Source organism: Zea mays, chromosome 4 (genome assembly GCF_902167145.1).
Source record: "Zea mays cultivar B73 chromosome 4, Zm-B73-REFERENCE-NAM-5.0, whole genome shotgun sequence".
NCBI classification, from domain to species: Eukaryota; Viridiplantae; Streptophyta; class Magnoliopsida; order Poales; family Poaceae; genus Zea; species Zea mays.
The window spans coordinates 91,753,553-91,780,077 of NC_050099.1; positions in this window are offsets into that span (position 1 = coordinate 91,753,553).

The window sequence follows — 26,525 nt, forward strand, 5'->3', positions numbered from 1 at the left end:
CCTAGGGCAAAATCCTTATGAATTGGGAGATATAGAGCTCCAAAGTTGACCTCAATCTACTAAAATTCAGAACTTCATCACATAGTACTCATGGGGTATTTTGCACTTAAGTCCAAACCTCATCATTTGACATGGAAATCCTCAAAAGTGAAAAGTACTTGATTTGTAGTGTTCTATTACTTTGATATTTGCACTTTGGTCCAAAAGTGCACAAAATTTACAATTACCCCGCTTAGGGTTTCAATTAGGGTTTCTAGGGTTTGTTTTTAGGGTTTTAAGCACATTAGGGTTTTGGTGTCACTAAAGTCCATCAAAGGTGATATCTTATGATCATTTCTCATGTCTTTTGAGGTTTTAACTTATTTGGGCTTCATTTTCACCCATAAGCCCTAATTTAGGGTTAAGCACTCTAGCCTAGGGTTAATCACACATCAAGTCACATCATTACAACTTGTTTGAAATTTTTTACCAAGTGAATGCACTCAAGGTGTAACAAACACATGATATGCCAATGCTCATGATGTTATGGTCAAGTTTTAGTGATAGTAACACCAGGGGTGTTACATCCTTCCCCCCATAAAAGAATCTCGCCCCGAGATATAAGGTCCTAGGGTAAGTAATGGAAAAGGAAACACGTCACATCTTTATTTCCTTATTTGTCTTACAAGGCAGGGGTGGTATGGGGGTTTACTTCTCTTTTACAATCCAATATACATATCTTACAAGTTACATTAAGCTAAAAAGCCAGGGAAATTATTTTCCAAGAAATCTTGAGTCTCCCAGGTAGCTTCATCTTCAGTATGTTGGTTCCATTGTATCTTATAGAATGGGATGTCTCTTTTTGGGTGGCCTGTCCTTTTGATCCAAAACTCAAATGAGATGTTCTGAATATGTTAAGTCTAGTTTCTAGGTAACATCCATCACCTCAATGGTTCGATAAAGAACCCGAAGGCACTTCTTCAATTGGGATACATGGAACACATTGTGCACTGCATACAATGTTTTGGGTAGTTGGAGTCGGTATGCCACTGGTCCAACTTGTTCAAGAATAGGAAATGGACCAATGTATCGGGGTGCAAGCTTTCCTTTTACACCGAAACGGGTCACACCCTTCAATGGTGATACTTTCAGGTACACATAATCTTTGACTTGAAAGTACAAGGGTCAACGTCGTTTGTCTGCATAACTCTTTTGTCGAGCTTGTGCCTATTTCAAGTTATGTATGATTCGTTGAACCTATTCTTCCATCTCTTTAACCATGTCAGGCTTGAAAACCTACCTTTCTCCTGGTCCAGACCAATTCGAGGGGGTACGACACCGTCGTCCATACAATGCTTCAAATGGTGCCATCTTAATACTTTCTTGATAACTATTGTAATACGAAAACTCTGCCAATGGTAAACATTCATCCCATTTATGTGGAAATTCTAGAATACATGCCCGCAACATGTCTTCAAGTATTTGATTCACTCTCTCAGTCTGTCCACTTGTTTGAGGATGATATGCCGAACTGTGGAGCAACTTAGTACCCAGGGACTTATGTAGTTCTTCCAAAAACTTGGATACAAATTGCGGTCCGCGATCCGACACTATTGTCTTTGAGACTCCATGCAGACGAAGAATACGAGCAATATATAACTGAGCCTAGACAGCAACTGGGTGATCTATCTTGACGGGCAGAAAATGGGCTATCTTGGTAAGCCGATCAATTATAACCCAGATAGAATCAAATCATTTTTCTGTTTTGGGAATCCCATAATGAAGTCCATGCTAATGTCCTCCCATTTCCAAGTTGGGATGGGCAAAGATTGCAATGGTCCTGTAGTCTTCATATGTATTGCTTTGACACGTCTACAGGTGTCACATTTCGCCACATAGCGTGCAATCTCAATCTTCATTTTTGTCCACCAATAATGTTGCTTTAAATCTTGATACATCATAGTGCCTCCGGGATGAATGGAATATCGACTAAGATGAGCTTCATCCAAAATTTGCTGGCGAACTTCATCATCTTTAGGCACAACTATGCGGTCATTAAACCATACTATGCCTTGATCATCCTTTCTGAAGCAATTAGCTTTGCCAACTTCTATTTTCTCATGAATATGTTTCATACCCTTGTCACATCTTTGGGCATCAATAATATTTTGCAGAAGAACTGACTCAAGCTTTAATTGGGTCAAGGTTCCATAATGTATCATTCCTAAATTTAACTTCTCCATTTCTTGACATAATGTGATGTCAGGGGTTTTCACTATAAGACAATGGCAGCAAGCCTTGCGACTTAGCGCATCTGCCACCACATTGGCCTTTCCTGGGTGATAATGGATTTCTAAATCATAATCCTTGATCAGCTCAAGCCAACTTCTCTGCCTCATGTTTAGTTCTGACTAGGTAAAAATATAATTCAGACTTTTATGATCTGTATATATATGGCAGATATTTCCTAGCAGATAATGACGCCATATCTTGAGGGCATGAACTACTGCAGCTAACTCCAAGTCATGAGTTGGATAGTGCTCATCATGCCGGCACAACTATCTTGAAGCATATGCTATAACTCAGCCCTTCTGCATTAAGACACATCCGAGGCCACTGCCCGATGCATCACATTACACATCAAAAGGCTTTTCAATGTCCAGTTGAGCCAATACCGGAACAGTGGTCAACAATACCTTCAGCTGCTCGAAGGCTTCGTTGCATCTTGAGGACCAGTTAAATTTTGTATCATTCTTCAACAGACATGTGATTGGTTTCACAATCGTGGAGAAATCTAGGATGAATCTACGGTAATAGCCAGCCAGCCTAAGGAAACTTCGAACTTGATGTACAGTGGTTGGTGGTTTCCACTCTAGAATATCCTTGACCTTGCTAGGATCAACCGCAATCCCATTTGCAGACAATACATGTCCCAAAAATTGGATTTCCTCCAACCAAAACGCGCATTTGCTGAATTTAGCATATAATTGGTGTTCCCTTAAGCGCGTTAATACGATCCGTAAATGTTTAGCATGCTCCTCTTCATTCTTGGAATAGATCAAGATATCATCAATGAAGACCACCACAAATTTTTCCAACTCGGGCATAAACACCGAGTTCATTAGATATGTGAAGTGGGTTGGAGCATTTGTCAATCCGAAGGACATAACCAAATATTAAAATAATCCATACCGCGTAGTAAATGTGGTCTTGGTTATATCTTGGGGTCGAATACGGATCTGGTGATAACCTGATCGGAGGCCAATCTTGGAGAATACTTGAGCTCCAGTAAGTTGATCGAACAAGATATCGATCCAGGGGAGAGGGTACTTGTTCTTAATGGTGACCTCATTAAGGGGTCTGTAGTCCACGCACATTCGAAGTGTTTGATCCTTCTTCTTGACAAAAATTGCGGGACATCCCCAAGGTGATGAACTGGGTCGAATTCATTTTGCGGGACATCCCTTCTCAAGCAAGTCTTGTAATTGAGTCTTGAGCTCTGCCAATTCATTTGGTGGCATTCGGTACGTCCTTCTAGAAATAGGAGCTGTACCGGGCTTTAGTTCAATCACAAACTCTACATCCCTTTCTGAGGGCAATCCAGGCAAATCTTAAGTAAAGACATCCCAAAATTCACATACTACCAAAATATCCTGGAGTTCTAGGATGATAGCTTCATAGACCCATCCAAATGGTTTGGCTAGGACAGCTACAGGGATGGATAAGAGAACCTCTTCATGGCTGTCGGTACCCTGAATCAGGGGTACCCTCTCCTACAGTATGAAGGCGCTGCACCCGTACGATACCTCCTGGTCACATGGGTCCACGTGGCGAGGAAAGATAATGCGTCCTACGAAGCACCGTTGGGTCCGGACCTCCGCAGACGAACACCGGACCCATGTAAGTACGAGCCCAGAGCTCCCATGGAGACATGCCAGGTCCCCCTGAGTGAGGTCCGAGCCTTGGCAGGGTCCCGGGACAGAGAGGACCCCGACACAAGCAAGGGTCCGGTGATGACACATGTCCAGGCCTTGCCCTACGCTCCCCGCTCAGGCAAAAACCCGCCATGGCTTGTGGCCCGTAACGTAAGCCAACGGGCCAAGCCTGACGTAAGGCCCATGCGGCTGTGCAGTCTTAGCATTTATTGTGGAGACGACGTGCCGCCTGCCACCACGCTGACAGGCGACGTGCCCTCTCAGCATTTAATGCGTCCTGTCCAATCCACCGGCAGGCGGCGTAAGGGTCACCCAGCAGACGGCGTGCCTGACCGGTCTGTTAGCGAACAATGCGCCCGTGCCGAGCGACGCACAGTACCCATCACCCCTTCTACAAGAAGCTTCCCCTGCACGCTGAGGATACGGAGATCTCGGGCGTCAGGGCACAAGAAGATTGCCCCGGCATCAAACATTGGTGGCTCCAAGCGCTATATTCTTTATGTCCTTGGGCCCACATGTCGGGGCCCAGCACCTTTGTGCATGCCCCTTCAGCTATAAAAGGGGAGGCATGCGACGTTACACTGACATCCAATCTCAGGCTCACTCAGACAATCACAAGTTCATACAAGCTCTCAAGCAATACATCACATAGTGGAGTAGGGTATTACGCTCCGGCGGCCCGAACCACTCTAAATCCTTGTGTGTTCTTGTGTTCTTCCCACTTTTCCAACTAACAAGCAAAACGCTTAGGCCCCTCCTCATCTTAGGATCTAGGGCGGGTGCACTCCGCCACCCGGCCGGAGATTTGCTCTCCGACATTTGGCGCGCTAGGTAGGGGCTAGGCATTAGGTTTTTGCTTGTTTTCCTTGTCCAAGCATGATGGTGCAGATCATTGAGCACCGCGCCGAGACTTCGGTGGTTTTTGCGATGGAGGAAGAAGCTACTTCCTCCACACCGTAGGTTCCCAATCGCCCAGTGCCAGGAACTGCTGCTGTGCACGCCGCACGATAGCACTCGGCAGCGCAAGCGTCCCGGACCACGTCGAGGGCATCACTAGGGGCGTTGTCCACAGCAAGGAGTTGTTGCGGCACCCTCCAAGCTCCACGGCCTCACCAGGGGCCAGGAAGCAATGGCGGGACGACGTCGACCGACTTCTCGGTATGGCACATTCTACCTCGACCAGGTCCAGGACGCGGTCATCCCGGCGCCAACACGAGGCGTCAGCATCTGTGCACTCACCCTCAGTAAGGGGTGCGCAGACCAACGACCTCTGGGCAGAACTCAACCGCAGGCGTGCGGGAGAGGATGCCCAGGTCTCTTTGGAAAGGGCGCGCGAGCACCGCCAAAACATTGATGGTCGCAACCTCGATCAAGACTTCGCTACGATTGCACCACAGACGCTAATGGGCACCCGGTCTCAAACGGGTGTCCCCTTGGCCGGGGTGGGCTACGCCGCTCTTGCGGATCATCTCCGCGCGGCATCATGGCCACCCAAGTTCCGGCCTCACCTCCCGGAAAAATACGACGGAACGTCAAACCCGTCGGAGTTCATACAGGTGTATGTTACCGCCATCACGGCAGTAGGTGAAAACACCACTGTGATGGCAACATACTTTCATGTGGCCTTGTCTGGACCTGCCCGGACCTGGCTCATGAACCTCACCCCAGGGTCAGTCTACTCCTGGGAAGAGCTCTGTGCGCGGTTCGTTGCAAACTTCACCAGTGCTTACCAGCAGCACGGTGTGGAGGCCCACCTCCATGCGGTGAGGCAGGAGCCCGAGGAGACTCTCCGAAAGTTCATCTCCCGCTTCACCAAGGTGCGAGGTACTATACCTCGTATATCTGATGCTTCCATCATAACGGCCTTCCGACAGGGAGTACGTGATGAAAAAATGCTGGAGAAGTTGGCCACCCATGACGTGGAAACTATCCCCACACTCTTCGCCCTGGCCGATAAATGCGCCAGAGCCGCCGAGGGCCGTGCATTGCACTCAGCCCCGCAAACCGGAGCTGCCCAGTCGGGTGGCTCGGGCGCCGTCCCCAGGGACGGAAAGAAGAAAAAGAAGAAGGACCACGACTACCAGAAGTCGCGGTCCACCGCTCTAGTGGTCGCAGCCGCGACCTAGGGCTAGGGCGTCCGCAACAAATCCCCACGGCCGCAGAGGGGTAACAGCGGCTCATGTCCGGTGCACCCCAACGGTCGCCACAGCGCCGCAGAGTGTTGCGTGATCATTGACCTCTTGAAACGCGTCAGCGAGCGACGGGAGCAGTCTTCCAAGGACGGCTCCCCACCTCGTCGTCGACCTGGCAAAGAAAAGGTCGACGACGACGAGGTGGCCGCGGCTGAGCGGGACCTTGGGTATCACTCGCCTGAAGGGGACTTGAAAGATGTCTTCGCCGGAGGCTCTTACTCCGGTGAAGACAACTAGATGGACCCTAGAGGGATCCCGAGCTCCCTAGTCTACGGAGCTGAAGCATGCCTTCCTCTGGAAACCCTTCGGGATTCCCCCATGGATCCGGGTAGCCAACAGGTACACACGGAAGTGACCACGACCAAAAATAAGGACTCCCGTGTCAAGTGCAGGTGGGGGCCCAGGGTCGGGACCTAGCCCTACGGCATGTACCAAACCAAGAAGGGCTCCGTAACTCTCCCCCAGCTGGGAAGGACCCTTCAAGGTAACGGGAATACACTGACCCAGGGGCAGCCATCTAGCTATGACCGGAAGAGTACCTTACCCCGATGCCGAAACATCTCTGTAAGTTCTATCCATAAAGCAAGTCTGAGGGGTCGAATCTGTCTTTTGTAACTAGGTAACGCATACGTGTACGACAAACCGGTGGGGTCTGTCCCCGTAAACCCGGCCTATTGGTCTGCACACATGCACGACGAGTTATAAAGAGAAACTACCCCCTCAATTGTGCTCTTGTGATAGTTCCATATTGCTGCTCCATGGTCCTACCTTGTAGTCTTTCAGATAGTACTTTTTAGCTAACCCACCCGTACGGTTTCCACCTGTCTGACATGACGACATCCGAATTGAGCAGCCAGGCTTGCAGTTTAGGACCCCTGATACGAAAGTAGGGAGGTCCGACAGCCTGGGGGCCGACTCTAGAGAACGGGACCCCGTTCCATGGGGTGGTCCGGAGCCCGTGTAGCCGCTCAGCCTGGTCCCGTACCGTGAGCCTGCATGCTGCGCCACCCCATGACGGGAACTTAGTATCTAGAGTTATAAGTCCTGCGGGTCCGACAACCTCGGGATCGGAGCTAGAGAATGGACATTAGTCTCCTGGGGTGGTCCGGAGCCCATGCATCCGCTCAGCCTGGTCCCGTACCATGGGCCTGCACGCTCCACCGCCCTGCAACAAGTCTCCTAGTATCTAGAACCGCGACCCAAGGGGGTCTGGACACGCAACTTGGCCACCCGGACTAAAACCTGCAAGTCCCGAGCATGTATCAAAGGATGACTAATGTCAGATAGGGAACCCTATGTGGTGTACTACTAATGCTTCCTAGCTCAAAGTTGTGTACAAATCTAGATCCCGGCGAGTTTGGCTCCTGAGGGTTGTTGACAATCTTTTCAGATGCGCTGGTATCCAACCTCAACACGTTAAGCCTGCATCCCAAGCAGGGGGCCAGGTACCAGGGAGGAGTCAACAATATCACACAGCAGGAACAAGTTGAAAATAGATAAGTGTTAATACTGCTTAATAAATAGTACTCTTAAGTACCTTACAAAAAAGCAAAAGTATTACATCTATTTTCAAGTGAAACCCTAGTTCCATTTACTACTCTGCAGGTATGATCTACCTCCACACCAGTAAGGGCCGCGAGATGGCTAGCTTTGAGAGGCTCGCCAGCGGAGGTGACCACATCAGCACCGACAGCGACGGCCACCTCTGCACCGACGACTCGCCAGCAGCGGCGATCACCTCAGCATTTACGCCGCTGCGAAAAGGTCCTCGCCCCCGTCTGCCTACGGGGGGCGACAACGAGGCCATTAAAGCCAAAGAGTTGGGCCCAGGCCCACATGACATGCAACCGGTGCGCTGGTTACTGGGTGCAGAAAAACCGCACTGCCGCTTGCGCCAATGCCACGTCTTCTCGGGGTTGTAGCGGAAGTCTAAAAAGTTAAGTTTTTCAGAACCAGTGCAGCGATTCGAGGTGCCCCACGCATGGCCCAACAGTGACATTAAGTACAATGGTCACGGGCCAGTCAGCCGTGGGAATAGGCGAGGCAGATGGCATGACCATAGGCGGGCCGACAGTAATTACATCAACAGGCGCACTGGTGCTGCAAGCCAACCATCGATCAGACTCTGGCCCCACCTGCAGACTCACATCCTCCTCTGAGGCGGGCCCGGGGGCCACTGTCGGTACCCTGAATCAGGGGTACCCTCTCCTACAGTATGAAGGCGCTGCACCCGTACGACACCTCCTGGTCACACGGAGAGCGGCACCCGACCCCACCACATGGGCAGGCTTAAGGGCACCACGTGGCGAGGAAAGATGATGCGTCCTAGGAAGCACCGTTGGGTCTAGACCTCCGCAGAGGAACACCGGACCCCTGTAAGTACGAGCCCGGAGCTCCCGTGGAGACATGCCAGGTCCCCCTGAGCGAGGTCCGAGCCTTGGCAGGGTCCCGGGACGAAGAGGACCCCGACACAAGAAAGGGTCCGGTGCCGACACGTGTCCAGGCCTTGCCCTACGCTCCCCGCTCAGGCGGAAAACCGCCATGGCTTGTGGCCCATAACGTAAGCCAACGGGCCGAGCCTGACGTAAGGCCCATGCGGCTGTGCAGTATTAGCATTTATTGCGGAGAGGACGCACCGCCTGCCACCACGCTGATAGGCGACGCGCCCTCTCAGCATTTAATGCGTCCTGTCTAATCCGCTGGCAGGCGGCGTCAGGGTCACCCAGTAGACGGCGCGCCTGACCGGTCTGTTGGCGAACAGTGCGCCCGTGCCGAACGGCGCACGGTACCCATCACCCCTTCTATAAGAAGCTTCCCCTGCACGCCGAGGATACGGAGATCTCGGGCGTCAGGGCAGAAAAAGATTGCCCTGACAGCAAACATTGGTGGCTCCAAGCGCTATATTCTTTATGTTCCTAGGCCCATATGTCGGGGCCCAGCACCTTTGTGCATGCCCCCCTTCAGCTATAAAAGGGGAGGCATGCAACGTTACACAGACATCCAATCTCAGGCTCACTCAGACACTCACACGTTCATACAAGCTCTCAAGCAATACATCACACAGTGGAGTAGGGTATTACGCTCCGGCGGCCCGAACCACTCTAAATCCTTGTGTGTTCTTGTGTTCTTCCCACTTTTCCAACTAACAAGCAAAACGCTTAGGCCCCTCCTCATCTTAGGATCTAGGGCGGGTGCACTCCGCCACCTGGCCAGAGATTTGCTCTTCGACAATGGCCATGTCTCAACTTGATAGTCCTTAATCAGTGTTGAGGATAGCTTTATGATGGGCTAACCAATTCATGCCCAGAATTACATCTATGTCTTGGCCCTTTAAACAATCATGTTGGTGGGAAATTCCCGTTCAGCCAACGTTATTTGTACATGGAAGGCTATTTCCTTAGTAAATATTTGCCCCCTAGATGAATGGATAATAAATCCTTCCCTTGATTTAGTGCACAAAATGCAATGCTTTTCCACGAAATTCTTGCTTATGAAAGTATGTGAAGCACCAGAATCAAAGAGAAAAATTGCTGGGTGATTAGCCACAAAGAATGTACCCATCATTACCGGCTCTCCTTTCGGTGTAGTGGCCACTTGAGTATAATAAATTCACCAAGTCTTCTTGACATTTTTGCCTGATGAATTAGTAGCCATGTTCCCTTTTCCTTGATTGGAGCTCCCAGAGTTCTGTTGATTGTGAACTTATTCTGCTTTGGGTATGCATAGTCCTTTATAAAATGACCAGACTTTCCACAGTTGAAGCAGCTAGTGGAAGAACTAGGGAGGGTGGGGAAATGAGCACCAGGGGCACTCGGCCGATTTGTAGAAGTGGGGGCAGTGGCATGACGAATGAAAATAGGTTGTTTGAACGGATAGGAGGGTGGACGAGGCAAAGAACGATTCTGATTAAAAGGTTGGATTACCAACCTAGTTCGCTTCTCAGGTGACCTGTCACCTCCAAAACACTTTGATTTTCCTTGGCCTGTGTTCTTGGCTTCTACTGCCAGCGCCGTGCTGTCAGCTCTGCTGTAAGTAAGATCTAGGCAGGTGGCCATTTTCCGTTGGAGACGATGATTGAGTCCCCTCATGAAGCAATTCTTTTTCTCCAGGTTAGTGTTCACTTGATTAATAGCATATTGGGATAAATGGTTAAACTTGTTGAGATACTGCATTACAGTATCTCCCCCTTGCTTTAGTCGAATAAACTCCTCTTGTTTCATGTGAAGCACTCCCTCTGGAACATAGTGTTCACGGAATGCTAGCTTGAATTTGTGACATCCCAGGTGTCTATTTCGTGTTATGTTAGGAGAATTATTCTAATCTTGGATGCCCAGTGAAAATTTCTAATTCTGGCTCACGTATGTCTCTGTTTATCCGGATTATTCATCCACATTTCACCGAATTTGGAGTTATTCAGTCTCACAGAAGGCCGAATTTGGATCCCGTTAAAACTTTTATTCTCGGAACGAATGCAAACTCAAAAATCATTCTCGATTTATAAATCTCGTTCAAAGCTCATTTAATCGAACGCTCGACAGTTGCTAGTCGAGCTATGTCTGCATCCAATTCCTCGAACCTTGATCTATGTCTGACTATTTTATCCGAGTTCGTACTCTCAAACGGAATACTCAATATGTCATCCTCTAATCAATTTTTATTCGACTCAGCCTAGTATCTTGTGTCTGAACTAAATTCAAAACCCATTCCGGCAATGATTTTTCAAATGTCACGATTCGCCTTTTCCGACTAAAAATCCAAAGCCGATCACATCCCGAGACGATTTATTTTTGAATCATGTGTAGGGAAGTTTTTGCCGAGCGAAGTCAGAGCAGACTCTCGGCCGAATTAATCGCTCAACCTTCTGTTCGTCCGAATTGTATTTCGCTCTGTTCTTCGTAGAGACGATTCCCGCAGGAGCATTTGTATTCCGGGAAATAATTAGCGTTCCGATAATTCGTGTTTAATCAAAACGTCATAAAATAAAATGGAAATAAATTATCGTGGCCCGGTTTAGTGTTTGGGCCAGCCCAACCCAGCCCATTTGGCCCACTAAGAAACACTAACCCTAGCACATGCCTATAAATACGAGCCCTCTCCCCTTGCACTTGGCTATTTTCCATTCCCACCCCTCTATTTTCCCTAGCCGCCACAACACCCTCTCCCTTTCTTCTTCACAGCCGACACTCCCCTCTTCCTCCTGCCGTGCAGCAACTCTGCACTCCCTGCTCCATGGCTCAAGCCCGAGCTTCCCCATGGCGCTCCCTCCCTGCAGGTCGCCAGAATCACTTGACGCCAGCCATGGTCGCCTCCCTGTGTCCCCCTGTTCTCCGGTAGCAAGAAACCAGCAGCCTCTCCAGTTTGCCCATGGCGCTCGGCTGACTAGGCGACAACCCTCCACTCGGCTCCCTGGACACAGGTGTTTCTCCTCCCCATGGCCGAGCTCGCCCAGGCCTCCATCGCCGTCGGCCTCTCCGCACCCAAGATCCACTGCATCTCTACCCCATTCCCTCTCCCACGCCATCCTTCTCCCTCCTCAAAAACTCGGTGCTCAGGCACCTCCCAGCCATGGCGTGGCGCCTTTGCTCTCCTTCCCATGGCGCCCCCATTTCTTCCATGGAAAACCAGCAGGAAGCCCCCTCCCCTCAGCTCCAATGGTGAGCCTCTCCATGGCTGGCACCCTGCGTAGCGCCTCTGCTCGACTCCCTCTCCCGGCAGCACAGCTCCTCGCAACCGAGTTTCCCCCGCAGCCCCACCACCTCAACGCGCCATAGGTGTTTGACAAAATGCCCGTGGAAAGCATTGCGCTGCGCAGCCCCGTCCGCGATGCCGTCGACCCTCGGTGAGAACCCCGTTGTCCTCGCTGTTTTTCTAGCGTTTATGATGTTTGATGAACTGTCGTCAACAAATTTTTGTGTTATCGCAGCTAGTGGTCGACGCCGCGCTTTGCGCTTTGCCCGTTCAACGAAACGCCGAGTCGTGTGGACAACCCATGTGACTAATCTCGATTCGTCCAGGTTGTTCACTTGGTATTTTGTGGATTAATCTATTTAAGCTTTGGTCGATGTTGTGCATGTGTATGTATATGTGTAAAAAATGTATTGGTATGGATTGAAGTTTGTGGCGAAAGAAAACGAGTTTGAAAGAGGGCTTGGATGTTTTTAAGTTTCGGTAATAATGTATTTGATGTGTGGTTTCCTGTGACGATAAATTTTTAAAATGCGGATTATGTGTTGGGGAATACATCGATCGATGTTTATGTGAAAAGTGTATTAGTTTTATGCATGTGATCGGTGATTGTGATAGTCGATGCAAATGAGAGTATGAGTCATCCGGTTGGAGTCACTTGTGAGGTTGATGCCTTGTGCGTATTCTGGGGACACGTAGGTGCGTGGGTGAGCCGAGGTTATTTTGATGTTGGATTGGATAGATATGTGGCTGCGAAAGTTCCTTGGTGCGTCGTAGGGATTGGTCGCGAATGTGTTAATGGTTTGCTAAAATGCTTCATCGTACATTAATGTGTTAGTGCGGCAAAAATTTGGTAAATCCTAAAGCATGCTTGGTGACTTTCGCACTCGGCTAGTTAGTCAGTCTAGGATAATTATATTTATGTGTTCATCGTTGGTGTAGTTTAATTAGGTGAAAAATGTAAATTACGTGGCATATAATTGGTGTTTGGAAGATGAGATAGATTAATTAGAAAGTTGTGTTATCAAACATGTGTGACGAAGTGCGTTGTAGTAGTGATTGCGTTAACTTGAACAAAGAGTCTCAAGTGCATGTCGTGCTATGGTTGTATTTGAGATAGTAAATTATAAGAGTTGCGCAATATGAGGTTCGATCGATGTAGTTAATACTGATTGGACTGTAGAGAGGTGGTGATATGCCGAAGTAGTCATCGTTTCCTCAGCGGTTAAGTCGAGGTCATGTGTGATGATGCTATTTACGTGGTCAATGTGTTTGTTGAATGTATGTGGTAATTTTAGTGCACTAAATGACACAGATAAAAATTTAGTAAGTCTACTTGTTAGTTCTCCCTTGGTTATTTTAACTCTAACAAATGGTAAACTGTTAGAATAATTTAAGTCTCTAGAACGCGGCAATTCTTGAATTGTAAAGGAGCTGAAATTTATTAGTTGCTGTTTTGGACTGCACGCAGTGATTTCCTCGTGTTGTATGTTTGATGAACTAAATCATGTTTTCTGTAGAAAAGTCATATAAAAGAGTTGTATATAACCTTATTATCTTGCTTGTACTAAAATTTGACAGGCATAAGTCTGATCGTTTAGAAGTTATGCTTTTTACAAATTCAGTAACAGAATCTGTCCAAATTATGTACAGATTTCAGAAACTGCATTGTTTGCTCAAGTTAAGGTTACAATCTGTTCATGGTCGTTACAAGAAAGTTGTAGATTATTTTCTTATCTTGCTTGTGTTAAAATTTCACAACCATAGGCCTGACAGATTAAGAGTTATGAATTTTACAAACTGGTTGTTGTGTTCTATCCACTGTCAGAACAGACTTCGAAAACTGTAATGTTTGATTTGATTAAACCAAGAATCAATTCTTGGTGATTATAAATGTTATGTAGTGCTTTTGCCAAGCATTCCAAAAAAGTCTTGGATCACTCTTTTTGGTGGTCTGAAGGTTAAGTTATGGATGTTTAAAGTGTGAAGACTGAATCTGTCCAGTTCTGGACAGCACAGCCTTCATAGCGTATTTTACCCTTTATACATATTAAACCAGCCAGGGATGTTTATAAATAATTTGTAGAACATTTAAGTAGCTTTCCAAAAAAGTCCAAGATCACTTTGTTTGGATGTCTGAATCTTTAGTTGTGAATTTTTGAAGTTGCAAGTCTGAATCTGTCCAAATCTGGACAGAGCTGTTGTATTAGCACGTTTTGACCTTGCTAAGTGTTGAATCATGTTGTGATGACAATACCAAAGTTGTAGAGCACTTTTTATACTTTCCAGAAAACTCTAGTGTGCTATTATTGGATTAATATTTGAAAAGTTATGATTAAAACAAGTAACTGTTGTAGTGCTGTCCAAAAATCTGTAAGTGCCCATTTGATGGTTGAGTTCACCCTTTTGGCTAAAATTGCTTAGTTAGCACTTAACGGACATAGACTTGTAATATCTAAACTTAGATTAACATGCGTTCCATGATTAATGTGCTTGCTTGAGTAGTTGGTTGTGGATAGGAATTCCTCCTTTGTTGAACTTGTGCTTGGGATGCTTTTGTGTGATAAATAGAAGAACAAATGAAAAGCCGTAGCAAATTAAATAATGCTCGTACTTGTGATATCATATTTGTGTTGCATAAATAAATAAAATGTGGTCGTCTTTTTAATGGTGTTAATGATGAACGCTGATAACGTATGAATAGCTAGCGCTTGCATATAGTCATTGCAGTGTCTTACTAATTGGTGTTTAGTTCGCTACCGTGTATTTGTATATCTTGTGATATTTTTCACCATATTCATCCATATGCATCTTGCATCTCATTTAGGATCGAGAGATGATGATCGTGCAAGTGATGTGGTGCCACCCACAAGATGCAGTCGGTGGACGACCCAAGGAAGGATGGACATAACCAGTGGATGCTCGCCCAGCGAGTACCCCCCAGCAAACACAATCTAAGTGTTAAATTGAAGGCATGCCCCGGTTTTATGCATAACCATTTTTATATGCTATTTTACTACACTTAATGTTTGTAGGCTTGTACTGTGCACTTAAGTGTATGAGTTGACTGAAACCCTAGTTGCATGAACTCAGGATTCCTTTTGAGATGGATACTAGTAAGCTAGGTCGAGTAGCTGCTTTACTAATTAGGGATCTCGGTAGAAGTCGAGTGATTTTTCTAGCACTCGCGCGAGGTCAGGAATTGGTTGTATCCATTTTTATATCAGAATGATGATGGTCGGTGGACAACGATCCATGGGGATGCGTTGTCCACGAGACGGAAATTGGAATAAGGATTAAGGTGTGGTACCGTGTGTCAAGCGTTTGAACATACTAAGCATATGCCGAGAAATATGGTAAATCGGTAAGCCTAGTACCTGAGTGAACCTGCCCGCGGATTGAGCTCCTCACGCGACCTGAGACGTGGTCTCCCATTCCGGTTATGGTGGGTACAAGTGCGGTCACTACACGACGGCAGTCGGGGTCAGTGAGGCATTGTACGCCAAGGCGGTGGGCCTCTTTCTGTTGCCACAGAATCGATGGGGACGGTTGATGTGTATGGGGACGGAGTAACTTGACCACGTCGTGTGTTTAGGTTTACCTTGCAAGGTTTAAAAACTCGATTCGAATCGTCTGCTTCTCGCAGTAATGAGACTGCTTGATCCATGCTACTACATTGAGTAATAAGTGGAAATGAGGTGACTGGCAAAAGATGTTGATTGGTAAAAATGTTTGATACCATGTATGCATAGCTAGGTACACATCTAGTTTAAAAAGAATCATACTAAAACTTGAAAAGCTAAAATTTGATTTTAGACTCATCTAGTGCTTTTGGCAAACCAAACCCCTCAGCCAAACAGTTGCATGTCTAGAGGTAGAGGAGTAAACTACTCACACCAGGTAAGTCTAGCTGAGTATTAGTATACTCAGCCTTGCTTGTGGCATAATTTTTGCGGGTACCTCCTTGATTTGGTTGATGGTGTGACTTGGCCTTCATCCCTGCCACCGGGATAGATGGTCAAGAGGGTTACTGCTTCCACAGGAGAGGACCAGGAGGAGTAGCGTGGCCAGGCTTCGCCATGTTACTCAGTTTTCTCCGTTAGTTATTTCTACTGCATTAAAATTTATGGTTATTATTTCTGAAACTCCGATAATGTAATCACTAATGATACTTATTAAATTTGTGGTATTATGTTTTATTGTATTTCTCTGTGCCTCACCTTCGAGTGAGCTAGTGGTATTCGATCCTGGTAGGTGGCTTTATCGGATTAGATTCGAGGGACTGACGGGTTATTCCGGTTTAAGTGTTTTGCTGCCCTTGCGGGTGTGACTTGGGCACATAAGTTGGAATAATTCGGGCGGTTCCGCCACAGAATTCATCCTAGGTGACCTGATGTCTAGCTGGTTGAACTGCTACAAAATTCGCCCACCAAGTACTGGCAGGGCCTCTCAATTGTTGGGTAGCAAATAACGGCTTCCGTGTTTCGGTGCAACGGACTAATTGGAACTATTGCTCCATTACCCTTATCCACTCATCAGCTTCAAGAGGGTCTTATACTTTAACAAAGAGTGGAGGACGTGTCTCAGAGAATTCCAGCTACGAGGTTTCATGCGGTCCTTGTGGAGGAGCTCTCCCGCCATGCTGCTGGAATTGATTACCCGCCATCTCACACAAGAATTGGGTATTATCTGCAGTAGCATTGACCAAGGCAGTGATAGCCTCGGCATGTGTTGGTGGTACAGGTGGCGGATTAGGAGTATCTTCCCGACCACGGGAAGTCCTCGCACCATTATGCGCACGAGTCCGTGATGGCATCTGAGGCAAAGAAACATTTGGGAAAAATATAACATGCCAATACACACCATCATTTTACATTACCAAAATGTAATGGTACAGACTCAAGCGTACAACATGACTTCATTATTTATTTTACATAGGTATAGTTTCTAAACTATATTAGTCTAGTCTTCATCGTCCTTGGTTTCTTCATTTCCTGCTGCAGGAGACCGATCGTCAGCCAGATTCATGGAAGGAGGAGGCCTAAAAAGGTCCAACTCCCCATCAGGTCCTTCACCTGCTATCCCTGATGGTCTGGCTCCCATTGCAACAGGGTCGGTAGGCACGTCTAGGTGCAGTCGCGCATACAGTACATGTACTTCCTCATGTAAAGTATTGCAGTACACCTGCAAGTTGTCGAGGGCTGTACTAAGCTCTACCACACGAGCACGAGCTTTGGCTTCGCGGTCCCAGGCAATCGAACGTGAGTTGACAGCCCAGTCGACCACCAAATCTCGTTCAGCAAGCTCGTCTTGCAAGCGTCTGACGTCAGCTGCCAACTCAGTTATACACTGACCGTCCTGTGCCCACACCCTATTTCGGTGACGTAGCTCCATCTGAAGCTGTTCCACCTTAGCTTCCAAGTCTCCGATTGGATCGTTGCTGCCGCTACTTCTTCCTTCATGTCGGGAAGCCAACTGATGACGAGGTACGCCAATAGGTCCTGTGGACTTGCACGCGGTTTTCCTCATACGTGCCATATCTCCATAAGAGGGGAAGATTTATTAGTATAATTTTTAAACGTGATGCATGCATAACCCAACCATTACGGAATCAACCTTCGTTGATCCCCAACTTCCTATATATTGCACTCTATTACCTGGTCTTATAGGATGAGAACTTCCAGAAAGTGGCAAGGTAAGAATGAAAGAATATTTCTTGGATAAGTATTTGCAAATTCCTTTTGAAGTGCTTCGTAATATCTTAAGAGATGGGCTTCGCTTCGATACCAGCTGTGATGGAACCTCCCAAGTTATTAGGCCCACCTATAGTTGTCCTTGTCCAACGGACCATGGACAACCCTATAGATGCACATAATCACTCGATAAGTTCGGTATCTGTATCCTTATTTCCTCGCCCAAGAGCGTTTCATCCATCATGCAGATATTACAACACCTTGGAGGAACGAATAAGCGGAAGCGAATTATAATTACTTAATTTACATTCATCAAAATATAGAGAGAGTGTTATTATTACATTACCAGGTTATAAGAGTGCGTAGAGTAATATTATTACAGACTTGGAGGCAAAAACCCCTCTCGCATAAAAGTTTATTGTTTTTCAAGTGGGAGTCCAACATCCTCCCGCGGCTTCATTGCTGAGGTTCTTCTTTGGGCACCACCTTAGAGCAAAAACAACAAAAGTCTGTTGTTTCCTCACCTACAACAACATGGGTTTGAAAACCCTGACTACGGAGTGTACTTCCGCAAGTCTTACCCGTCAAAAGAAAAGACTCTCAAGGATATGATGGTTTGAGGGAGTCAAGGTAAGGCTGATCAAGTATCAAAGACTGTTTTGCAGAAATGCTTACTAAAAGTGGATCCTTAAAAATCCAGTTTTATTAGCAAGTTAAGTTATTACCTATCACTAGAGTTCTTTCTACATAGTTCAAGCATTTGACCTGCACTAGCTGTCTTTTATCAACCCTTTTGGTTCACTAGAATGCTACTTGTCCAAGTCTTCATGTCCGAGAAGTAACGGCGATCCAAATCGATTAATACTTAGCTAAGGATCTCCAATCACACGACATATGTAGCACTTAACCCGTGCATATGTCAACTCGCCACTGGGTTTCTTAAGACCAGACCGGGTTCACGCCAACCGAGAGCACAGATACACCACCGTCCAGCCTCTTACCACGGAGGGTACACGCTACTCTCACCATCTCTCCACTCCCATTGCGTCTTGGCCTTTCTGGTATTAGTCTGCCCGAGGCAAAGCTTACCCATGATGAGGCATGTGACCAGTTAAAGGGTCCTTGGTCAGCAGGCCCACATCGACACGGTCCTTAAGCGACTCAAACAGAGACACTACACTGAGACTCTCTTCTCGTGCAAGTCACCCGTCCGGTCTCAGCTTTATCATTTCAAACCCAAAGTTTGGTACCTGGCAGAGGTACATCTTTTCCGATGTTGAACCCATCACGATCATGATGGATCCACCATCAAGTTTTATTTTTGAAAACATCCCATCCACTATGAAGCCTCACCTTTTGTTTTAAGACAACATTTGCTTTTCTAAAGTAGGACTAAGCATCAGAAAATCTTTTTAATAAAACAGATAATCAAGGAATGGTAAACAGTCCCAAGGAAGGCAATGCAACAATTGGTTTAGTACACAACTCCTATCACCTAATGCGTCATATAAGTTGATATAGATTTGAAACAGCAAGGAGGTGGCAAATGCACCGGGGCTTACCTTATGTTGTAGGGGAGTCCAGCTCTATCCCACCAATATCAAAATAAAAACAGTTCCCAGTAGGTGGATTTTCTGTTGATGGAGCAGTCTCTTCTTCTTCAACAGTCACTTCTACTTCGTTTTCTATACATAACCATATATAACCATGAATGCTCATGTGATGCTTATGAAAATTCAATGATAATAAAGATACATCAAGTTGTGTCTTGAATACAACTTTCCTTCACGGTGCACCAGGGAAACTAGGGTTTTTGAAGTCAGTACTTCATTTTCATAAGGCAGATACTACCTAGAAGACTAGGGTTTTGGGTTTGGAAATCAAACAATGTTCAAAACAAGTCAAACTTCACTCATGGGTTCTAATTATCAAATTAAGTTTATCCAAAAAGTTTTATGATTTTTGGAGTCTTCACATAATTTCTAAAATTCCAAAAGTCTAGGTTTTGGCCTTCTTAAATACTACATAATTCCTGGTTTGGACTAAAAATCTTGGAACTATTTTTATTAAATACTAGAGAAATTTAGGAACCTAGAAAAATTGGTCTTATATTTTTAGCATTTTTCTAGAATTTTCTATGATTTCTCTAATCTTGGGAGAAAAAGAAAAAGAGAAATGGTGAATAGTGGTGGGCTGAAACTGGACCGAGTCGGCCCACACACAGGTGAAAGCGCGCGTTGTCAGGTTTACATAGAGGACCCTGGTTATTTGAAAAACCTTTAAAGAGGCCATTGCACTATTTCTCTGTGTCACTGACATTCGCAGATAGGCCCTTCCCTTTTCTATTTCTTCACAAGTCAAGATCCCCGACCACGGTGGCGGAGCAGTGGCTCCAGCGAGCCTGTACTGGCCAGATAACGCAACGACCGGCGCTTAGGTATGGCCGACACCTAAATCAACCCCTAACAACCATTACCCCACAATCAATTGCAAAGTTCTAGCTCCTAATCTCTCGGTCCACGGTGATGGCGCGAACTACGAATGAACCAAGGCGTTCCCGACAATCTAAGGGAGTTTAGTTCAATTGGCTAGGTCGATGAGCATCCTAAGCACACCAGGGTGCAGTAACAAGAGAGAGGAGGGCGTGAATAGACATGTAGAGAGCTGGGCACGACGAGCTCACACACGGCGGGGTTCTTGACTAATTTGGGGAAAATCCCAAATTGGGAGATGTGGGGGACGATTGGAAGTGAGGGCTGGTTCACTGGGTGCACAATTACTTAGCCGAGCAGGCTGGGGTACCAATTTATAATGTCCAAGGGCGGTGGCTCCTAATTTTGGCATGGCGTGCTGGCGGCCAGAGAGAAAGACGGTCACTGGTGGCTCAATCGTGGCGTTCACCGGTGCAGCGGTTCTGAGATGGTAAGCCTAGGCGTGCCACGGTTACTACTGCACAGTAAAGAGCCACGACGTGGCATAATTGAGGTCGCCGAAGTTCCACGACGACACCGATGGTCCGGCCACGTTGCACGACTATAGGCGCGGTTGATAAGCTTCACCCTGCGACCAAATCCGCTCCCCCTCAATCTTTTCACCCCCCGGTACTATCCTGCCCGAGTCCTACACGAATCGTCGTGATCAGCGCGAATCCTTGCGCAGAGGTCACCAGCGGCGAGGGGGCTGAACCTGAGATCTTTCTGCTTACTTTACCATGAGATGCTTATTCAGAGTGCCTGACTGAGCATTTTGCTAGGCTTAGACCTCTGATTTCCATATAACAACTTGTTAATCCACCTGTAACAAAGTTGTTGGTCTATAATCCAACTTTGATTTTTCTATAGCGACCATACTTTAATTCTCACTAAATCATACTCAAAATAGCTCCCAAACTTGGTCCTAGTTCACTGTCAGTCCAGTTTTAGAGTTGTACCCGACTGACAGACCAACTTCAGGTCTGTTTTTCTTCAAATTTGTATGTTACCAAGGTTTAGTCACTTAAGCAAAGTTACACTCTTATCATAGCTCTTCAGACTTGATGTGTTGACCTAGGGCAAATTCCTTATGAATTGGGAGATATAGAGCTCCAAAGTTGACCTCAATCTACTGAAATTCAGAACTTCATCACATAGTATTCATGGGGTATTTGCACTTAAGTCCAAACCTCATCATTTGACTTGGAAATCCTCAAAAGTGAAAAGTACTTGATTTGTAGTGTTCTATTACTTTGATATTTGCACTTTGGTCCAAAAGTGCACAAAATTTACAATTACCCCCCTTAGGGTTTCTAGGGTTTGTTTTTAGGGTTTTAAGCACATTAGGGTTTGGTGTCATCAAAGGTGATATCTTATGATCATTTCTCATGTCTTTTGAGGTTTTAACTTATTTGGGCTTCATTTTCACCCATAAGCCCTAATTTAGGGTTAAGCACTCTACACTAGGGTTAATCACACATCAAGTCACATCATTACAACTTGTTTGAAATTTTTTACCTAGTGAATGCACTCTAGGTGTAACAAACACATGATATGCCAATGCTCATGATGTTATGCTCAAGTTTTAGTGATAGTAACACCAGGGGTGTTATAATGCCTTTGTCTATAACTTGGATGATTTTTTTACAGGCTCGCTACATTCAGAACGTGGGAGAGAAAAATGGTTTAGACATGGACTGGCTCACTAGTGAGTTAGATACGGAGGCGGCTTATAAGGCTGGCAGAGGCGTGCCACATGGGAGGTATTGCGCTCGTCACGTTGTAAGTGTTTATTGACGTCTTGTCATTTACTACAAGGTCATATGATAATCATTGGTTGCTTGCTCTCCGTGTTTCTGCATGTTTGCTTGTACATGACCTATTTTAAGCTTTTGTCATTCGCATGATCTATAGTTACTATTATTGTTGATCACCACAACTTCTTAATCATAAACAAGAGTGTGTCTTCTGTTTTAGGGTTCTGCAACTGCTGTCCAAGACCAATTGATGCCATCGGGTCTGATAGGAGGGCAAATGATGTCGTGGGCACCTCGCCAGCCATGCATTTGGCCACCGACGCAAACACAGATGCCACCGCCGATGCCTTGGGGATTTCCTCCTCGTGGGCAGTCAAACTCACCAGGATTGCCCTCACACTCACCAGGATCAGTACGTTAAGTTGATATCCTTTGCATCTCTATTTGCTTCGTTGTTTAAGTAGTTACTAGAAAACATTCATGTGACCTTGTGACTGTTCATTCTTGTAACCAGTTGCATCCATTGCAATTTGAATACTGCATGCGAACAATTGCTATAAAGGATATGTCAAACTTATTTAATTTGGCACATAGAGATTGAGAATGAGGTGCCGCTATACAAATGTTTATTAGGTTATTCGATGTTGCAGCCTATGTATATGTTTAATTAGTTACTTGGTAAACTAACAAATGTTTATTTCTTTTAAAGGGTTCGGGCTCACATCATGCTAGTCCGCTTCCGGATCATAGCACATTTATGGACTTATTGATGAACACAAGTGGTAGCGGCTCCAATGACCCACCGACGGAATGAATTAGTATGGAGTCTTGTGTGGAACTTACTAGCATTATGCTTTGTATGGAGTTGAACTTGTTTCAAATGGATTTGAACTTCTTTCTTATGGATTTGAACTTGTATGAGAATTGAATATGGTGCTTGTGTTGTGATATATCGAATATGGTGCTTGTATTGTGATGTTACTGAACTGTTGGCGACCTTCCTCTTCCGAAGGTCCTCAAAAGTGTGACTAACCATTTGTTTTCAGTATGATAGACTATTGTAGGAAGCTTCGGCTTTGGGATGAAAGTTCTCTCATGACAAAGGCGTGTGATAAGAATATACAACCCGAAGGCGACATGGATGGACGCCGAAGCTGTGGCTCAAGAAGCTTCGACTTAGATGGAAGACGAAACCGACCTAAGGGGGAAAAGACTACTCAATCCTTGATAACTTGTATTATAACTAAGAGTAAATGTTAGGGCTATGAATGTAATCTTATCCGGGTTGTGTCCCGCGCCTATAAATAGATGAACAGTAACCTTGTACTGTTCACGCTGGATTGTAATCTCTCTCTCTCTCACGTCATCTTTAGATTAGTATCTTCTGGCGAACCGAAGGTACAATTGTATTATAAATATCATTAATGTTGATTCTGATATGTGGATATGAATATAAATAAATTGTGAGGATATAATCATTATCTTTCATTCTTTAGTGTTCTTTCACACTCTTATTCATATTTACATTTATATTCATATTTACATACTGAAATGATGAAGCTACGTCCTTCATGACCTTCGTCTGAAGCTTATTATATCTGAAAGGAAATAATGCTTCGAAGGACGAATGTCTTTAACTATTAACAATTGTGTTGCCTTGTTCTTGATCTGTAGCATTTGAGAATAAGTGACCAACATTGGCGCCCACCTCCGGTGAACTCAAACGACCACCTTCGGCAAGCATCGACATTCATCATGCTGCCGAAGAAGACATCAGTGCCAGGGGCAGCCCTACAGCCACTGGACACAAATCAGGAGACAATCTCCCTACGAAAAGCTAGGAGCGAGAAGAGGAAAGCTATTAGCCCAACACCTCAGGAGGAGGAGCTGGACCAAGAGATCAGGGATTTGGAGGCTATCCACCAACAGGTGCAAAAGAAAAGGGAAAAGATGCTTCGGCTCGCCGACCTTCAGAAAAAGATCGACGAAGCTACTGAAGAAATGCGTCATCTTACTCAGGATGACCAAGACCGAAGGCCCCAACATAGGGAGCTTCGAAAAGAAAGCCCAATCAATGATGATGAATGGTATGGTGACTTTCACCATGTCAATTTTGCTTTTGATGATGCTTCTTCCTTGGCAGCAGAATTGCAGGCCACCCCGTGGCCACTGTCATATAAGCCACCTCAGCTCCCCATGTATGACGGGCACTCAGACCCAAAGCAATTTCTGATAAGTTACGAAGCAACCATATCCTCGTATGGGTGGTAATACTGTGGTCATGGCGAAGTCCTTCGTCATGGCAGTCAGAAATGTGGCTCAAACTTGGTATTCCTCTCTTCGGCCAGGGACAATTACGTCATGGCAGAAGCTAAAGGATATGCTAGTTACTAGCTTTTAGGGTTTTCAAATGAAGCTGGTCACTACCCAAACTCTTTTTTAGTGTACCCAGGATCAGGAGGAGTATCTGCAGGCATACATTCGAAGGTTCTTGCGGCTGAGAGCTCAAGCACATATAGTGCCCAATGAGATCGTCATTGAGGCCATGATCATGGGGCTCCGGCCAGGACCTACGACGCAATACTTTGCAAGAAAGCCACCACAGACCTTGTAGAAGCTCCTCCAGAAGATGGATGAATATATCCGAGCCGATAATGATTTTCGGCAAAGAAGGGAAGAAGCTTACAGATACTCTGAGATGGCTAGGGGCGTCGGAGGAAGGTTGCACCCTAGGCATGTTAGATTGATCCATAATCCCAGTGCAAGCGATGACAGGGGGAATCATACCCAAGCGCAACAACAAAGCTCTCAGTCATCCGGGGTGCAACAAAGTTCTTTCAGGCCACCAGCTCCAAGGGGCAGAGGGGGAAGAAGCTTCGGAGAAAGATTTGGAAATTAGCCCAGGAAACTGTTTTGTTTATTCTGTGGAGAAGATAAGGGGCATAACACAGAAAGAAATTGCCAAAGCTGAAGCACCACAGAATCAGCCGAAGCAGGTCCTGCATACCGCTTCATTCTACTCTCCCTACGTCCCGGAGTACGTAGGCAATCAACAGCCTACGGCCTTGGTCGCTTCGGCAAGTCAATCCCAAGCTTCCTGGACCCAATTGCCACCACCACCACCGCTAGCGCCTGCCTTGGTCCGCAGTCAACAGCCAGAAGGGCACCACCACGCTCAGCAACAGCGCGACCTTCGGGAGGAGTCTGAAACTCGCACAGTCAACAACACTATGCCTGAATCAAAGCACATCTACTAGAGGCTACAGCGGTGCGGCCAAACAATATCCTGATATGATGTATCTTAAATTTTTCTGCCTTTATATTTTCTTGCAAGAAAGACAATTCAGGAAGAATTAATATCCAATTTGATGTAATAATAATACTTTAGTTACATCATCGATTGTCGAAGTCGTTCCTAAGGAAATGCAGAGTAAGTTCCGAAGCTACAAAGTCGTTCCTAAGGGAGCGCAGAGTAAGTTCCGAAGCTACAAAGTCGTTCCTAAGGGAGCGCAGAGTAAGTTCTAAAGCTCCAAAGTCGTTCCTAAGGGAATGCAGAGCTAAGATACCACCTAAATAAAAGGTGAAGAAGCTCCAAAGTCGTTCCTAAGGGGATGCAGAGCTTAAATACCACCTAAGTCAGAGGTGAAGAAGCTCCAAAATCGTTCCTAAGGGGATGCAGAGCTTAGCTCCAAAGTCGTTCCTGAGGGGATGCAGAGCTAAAATGCCACCTATGTAAAAGGTGAAGAGACTCCAAAGTCGTTCCTAAGGGGATGCAGAGTCTGGGTGTGTTCTCGTGTGGGTGTGTGTCTTCGGCATAGGCATCATGCTACATCATATCATCGCATCATTTCGCATAGCATTACATCATACATCATATCGCATCGGCAACAAAGTTGTGGAGGGGGAAGAAATGCTCCTCCCAAAATATTTGATGTATTATGGAACAATGTGTTGAAGCACAAAGTACACCTTCGGCAGATTTAATTGTACACAATAGGAAAACCTTTGTCAGCAATGCTATTATACAACAGTTGTGGCAAAAGTATGAAGTATTCAATCAATAGAGGCGGCAATTTTTCTTCGCGAAACATGAAAAGAAGGGAAGGTGTTTTTTTCGCCGAAGGCTCAAAACGGTATGTACATAGATTTCATGCATTGCAAAGAAATATATTACATCAACATACATACAAATGTTTGATGTTTGACTCATACACGAATATTACATTTCTTAGTACACAAGAATTTAGTCTTCTTTCAATATCTTCTCGACGGCTTCATTTAGGAGTCTGTTGATAGCTTCGTTAACAGCATCGTTGGCGATCCTTATCGTTTCTAATGCTTCCTTCATGGCCGGATCGGCCTCGAGATCATATGGCTCAAGCGGCGGTGAAAGTTCAGCTATAATAAAGAACAAGTTGTTAATCTGAAGCCAAAAACAAACACTGAAGCTAAATTTCAGTAAAAGTACCTATACGCCTTGCATGCTCAGCAGCCTCTTCAGCTCGCTTAGCTTCTTCTTGGGCGTCGTGAGATTATTTCTCATTTTTCCTAATAGCTTCATCACTCATCTCACGACCACCCTTCATCCACACATCGGAGTAGAACTGACCACCCAAAGTAGAGGCTTCAGCCGAAGGGTTCTTAATATCTTCTGCCGAGAAAACAAATCTCGGCCTAGTTGCAGCCTGAACGTGCTCACAATCGGCCTTCTCCAAGATTGCAGCGACCCCTCGAGCGCCAGCAAACGCGTAGAAGTCTCCTCGATCGCTTAAGATTTCCTCAAAGGCTTTGACTTCTCCGCTGATCCACTGCA